The 5,302-nt window shown below is 36.3% G+C and overlaps 1 pseudogene; it reads right to left on the minus strand.

Moving 5' to 3' along the window:
• Positions 1-920: 920 nt before the first annotated feature.
• Positions 921-1,088, minus strand: LOC114031988 (annotated as a pseudogene).
• Positions 1,089-5,302: the final 4,214 nt, after the last annotated feature.

Here is a 5,302-nt window from a genome sequence, read left to right on the forward strand (position 1 = left end):
TGAATTTATAATGTATACCTCCTACTACTCCTTTATTGAATAACAATGACAAAAATACCCTGAAAAGCAAAACTCTCACAAGTATGCACAGTTGAGCAAACAAATTCCCACCATGAGTATGCCAAAAAAACATATACATCTCTCTATATTTTAAGTTTGTCACCTGTCGATGAAAGATTGCTTATATCAGTAACAGAAATGTCAATCAAAATGACTCTGAGGTTTCAGTGTAAGAAAAATGACAATATGAAAATAAATTTTCACAATTTTGGTACTTTACCAGTTGAATTACCAAGGGGAAATTGCATAGAGTTGGAAATAAAATTCATTTAAAGAAAATATGTTTAGATGAGAAAAGGAAATAATGGAGGTAAAGTAGAAATGAATGGAGAGGCACACTTCTTTATTTTTTTTTTAGATCCCCACAACAATCCTGTGAGGTAGGTGCTCTCTTATATCTCCTTAGAACACAAAACAAAACACAGAGAGGTTATTGTGACGGCTTGCTCAAGGCAGGGCTTGAGCTTGGTTCTTCTTCTTGACAGGAGTAACTTGTTTCATTATGATCTCTGCCTCTTAAGCATAATCTCAAACATACAAATGCTACACATAGATGCGGATAACAGTAATTTAAACTATATCACAATATACTGTACCCGAACGCATGGATGCAATTTATGAAAACATTTAAGGGCAAGACAAATTTAACAGTTTGTTGGGGTTTGTGTTTTTTTTATGTCTGCGTCTTGGCAGACAGCTTCCAAAATGGGAGGGCAGTAGTGGTAATTTACTTCTTATTGGGGGCAATGAGGCGACTGAGTGATTGATGGATGGATGGATGAATAGATGGATTGATGGATGGAAGGATGCCATGGTAAGAGTGCGGGAGGTGGTCTTGGTGTAGAATGTCTCTCATTGCGCTGGCCATTCTTTATAATCAGAGTTTGGTTCTTCTCCAGTGTCTCCTTTTTGAGTTGTACTTGATCTTATTTCCAGTTTTCATTTGAATCCATTGAGGGATGGGACGATTCTGCTTCAGTTTCTTGGCCAGAAACCTCTTGATTCTGAATGTTTTATGAGAGGACATGATGATGAGATGACAGCTGAGCTTCTACCATGATGGCTGGATGGGTGAAAAAGCAGGCACACTTCTTAATGTTCAATATCTGAGAATATAAATGACTTGGAGAACTTATTTTACAAGAACTCTGGGGAAAACTGGAAAGTAGTTTGGCAGAAATTAAGTTTATAACAATTTCTTGCACCATATACCATTACAAATTCTAAATGGATATGTTGCCTAGATATTAAAAGCCATAACACCAAATTAACAAAAAATTAGGAGACAGACTAGGTACATCTCACATCTATAGCTAGGGACAGAATTCTTAACCTAACAAGTGATAGAACCAGTCAAAAAAGAGATAATAGATAAGTTCAAGTCCATGAAATCAAAAGGTTTTGTACCAATAAAATCATTGCACCTAGGATGAGAAGGTAAGCTGGTGATGAGGACAAAACTCTGATAAGGATTTGATATCTAATATGTAGAGAGAACCATCACAAATATGAAAGACCAAGACCTATTGATCAATAGACAAGTGGCCAAAGAATATGAACAAAAAAAAAGATTTCATAAAAGAAGAATTACAAAAAATGAACAGCCATATGAAAGACTGCCCCAATTCACTAATAGGAGAAATTGAAATCAAAAGAACTCTGAAATTTTATCTCACATCTAACAAAATAATAAAAATGACAAAAGATAGAAAGGGTCAATGTTGAGGGGCAGGCACTAATAAACTGAGTCAAGTAGTGAATTGACTCAGCCATTCTGGGAAGCACTTTGAAACTGTGCTAAAACATTAACTAAAATATCTATGCCCTATGTCCCAGATAGTCCATTGCTTAACATATACCCCAAACAAGTCAAAGAAAGAAAGAAATGTTCCATATATAGCAAAGTATTCAAAGAGGTCCTTGTTATAGTAAAAGAGGTGGAAAACAAGTAGATGTCCATCCATTGGGAAATGCCTGAACAAATGTGGTACTTGAGTCTTTTTGTTGCTGTTCATTTTCAGTCATGTCTGACTTTTTGTGACCCCATTTGGGGTTTTCTTGGCAAAGATACTGGAGTGGTTTGCTATTTCCTTCTCCAGCTCATCTGACACATGAGGAAACTAAGGCAAAGCAGGTTAAGTGACTTGCCCAGGGTCACATAGCTAGTAAGTGTCTGAGGCTGGATTTGAACTCACAAAAATGAGTCTTCTTGATTCCAGGGCTGGCACTCTATCCATGGAACCACCTAGACTTGAGTCTAATAAACTTTATGACAAATATGCAGATTTCAGAAAAGCACAGAAAAGCTGATAGGAACTGATGGATGCTGAGTAACAGAAGCAGAGCCAGGAAAGCAATCTATACAATGACTACAATAATATAAATGGAAAGAATGACCACTACCAAAAACAAACAAACAAACTATGCAGGCTGTGAGGTTATAATGACTAAGATTGAACCTTAAGAAGTGACAATAAAATGTACCTCCCTCACTTCCTTGCAGAGATGAGGAGTTCTAGGTATTGAATACTGCACATACTGTCAACTGATATGTTTGTTAGTTTTGATGAAATGTTTTTCTCCTTTTTTTTGTTCCTTGTTACAAGGTATATGCCCCTAGGAAAGGCAGAGTAGAGGGATTTAATAAGAAATAAAAGTGATACAAGTACAAAACAAAGCAATAAAATTTATGTTTTAAATGTAAAATCAAAATAAATACCTAGGCCTCACATGTTTATATTTCTTATAGCAGCTGTTTCTCAGCCATTACACATTAGAACTTCAAAGGGAAATGCTGTAATTATCATTTCACCAGAGTATGTCCAGAGGAGAGAGATCTATTACCAAATTCCAAATGCAATGCAACTACTGATTCTACCAAGCACTAACTCAGACCAAACAGCATGACAAATAAGATTTTCAAAATTCTCCCAAGAAGGGATGCTCTCCTTAGTTACAAGAGACCTGTACATTTTAGCAAAAGACAGGCTCCAGTGAAATAGCAAATGATATGGGAAAATTGATGTCAAAATTGAACAAACCTAACCCAGAGCTGGGTCAGAACTGGATGCATATTTGTTAATTTAGAAAATAATGAAGACTAACAAAAATACTATTGTATGGGGATGGTAGGCATAATTAGTGTCCCTGGTATGACTTAGTTAGGGTTGGGGGAGGTAAACACAAAGGCTCTATATCAAAAGAATATTAGATTTGGAATCCAGAGTGTGGCTTATAATCCACTCTCTTTTTTTTATTACATGTGTGACTAAGTAAATCACTTCATATCTCTTGATGCCTGTTTCCTCAACTCTAAAATGAGAAGATTGGACTAAGTGATCTCTAAGGTCCCTTCCAGTTCAATGAGCCTATGACCTCTTCTGAACTTAGGAGGCAAATAGAATGTAGAACTGGATGCTCATATAAATGAAATGGCCCACAGACTTACTGTGAATATACAAAATGAGTTCTGGGAAGGGAAGTGAGCTCCCTTAAGATGGTAGAGACCTTTTCTTCTTCCAGAAAGAGAAAAATTCTACCAATCTTGCCATTACCACACTCTTGTTTGTGGAACTGAAATCTACACTCCTGGTTTAAGAATAATTCCTTACTTTAAAATAATATATATTTTTTAAATTTATAAACATTTTAAAAAATTAATCTTTCCCTTCTGCTACTCTCTTCCTCACTGAGCAAATTTAAAAAAAGCAAAACTGAAAAATAAAGCTCTCAGTATATAGCTAAATAGTCTAAAAATAAATTTCCATATTAGTTACATCTGAATATGAATATCTCTGCATTTTAAATTCATCACCTCTCTTTCAGGAGGTGAGCGGTATGTTTTATCTTCATTCTTCTGAATGCATGACTTATTACTGTGTTGATCTTTCAAAATTGTTTTTCTCTATAATGTTGGCAATATTTTGCAAATTGTCCTCCTGGTTCTTCTTACTTTACTCTATATCAGTTTACTGAGGCTGTCCAAGTTTCCTCTGAAATTGTCTATTTTATCATTTCTTAAGGCACAACAATATTCTATTACATTTGTATACCGCAGTTTGTTTGGCCATTTCCCAATAAGAGGATACCTCCCTTAGTTTCCAATTTTTGGCTATCATGAAAAGAACTGCTAAAAATTGTATATGTCTTTTATACATCCTTTCCTTTTTCTTTGGGAGTATAGGCCTAATAGTGGTATAGCTAAGTCACAGAGTATGCATTGTTTGGTAACTTTCTCGACATTGTTTCAAATTGCTTTCTAGAATGGCTGCACCTATTCACAGCTCTACCAACAGTATACCAGTATTCCTTCCTGTTTTTCACCAATCTCTCCAACATTTGTAATTTTCCTCTTTTGTCATCTTTTCCAGTCTTATAGGTGTGAAACAAAGGCTACTTGAATTTGCATTTCTCTAATTATTAATGATTTAGAGGATTTTTTTCATACATTGTTTTTTAATGGTAATTTTTATTTATTTTATTTGTTTTCAAATTACTTCCACAAGGTTTTGAATTCCAAATTTCCACCCCATCTCACCCCTCCCCCCACCCCAAGATGGCATGCATTCCGCATATCCCTTCCCCTAGTCTGCCTTCCCTTCTATCTCTCCCCCTCTTCTCTTATCCCCTTCCCCTTCAATTTTCCTGTAGGCAGGATGGATTTCTGTACCCCATTTCCTGTACTTCTTATTTCCCAGCTGCATGTGAAAACATTTTTTTTAAACATGTGTTTTCAAAACTTTGGGTTCCAAATTTTCTCCCTTCCTCCCTCCCCACCCACCCTCATTGATAAGGCAAGCAACTAAATATAGGCTATATATGTGCAGTTATGCAAAACACTTCCATAGTAGACATGCTGTGAAAAACTATTTCCCTTAATCCTATCCCACCCACCCATTTATTCTATTCTTTCTTTTGACCCTGTCCCTCCTCAGAAGTATTTGCTTCTGATTACTCCCTTTCCCAATCTGCCCTCCTCTCTATCATTCCCCTACTCTCTTGTCCCCTACCCCCCTATTTTCCTGTAGGGTAAGACAGATTTCCACACCCAGTTGAGTGTGTATGTTATCCCCTCCTTAAGTCAAATCCTATGAGAATAAGATTCACTCATTCCCTCTCACCTTCTCCCGTTTCCCCTCCACTGTAAGATCTTTTTCTTTTCTGTTTTTTTTTGTGGGATAATTTACCCTGTTCTACCTCTCCCTTTCTCCTTCTCCTAGTATAATCCTCTCTCACCCCTTAA

Source organism: Vombatus ursinus, unplaced genomic scaffold (genome assembly GCF_900497805.2).
Source record: "Vombatus ursinus unplaced genomic scaffold, bare-nosed wombat genome assembly UNPS02015358.1, whole genome shotgun sequence".
Taxonomy (NCBI): Eukaryota; Metazoa; Chordata; class Mammalia; order Diprotodontia; family Vombatidae; genus Vombatus; species Vombatus ursinus.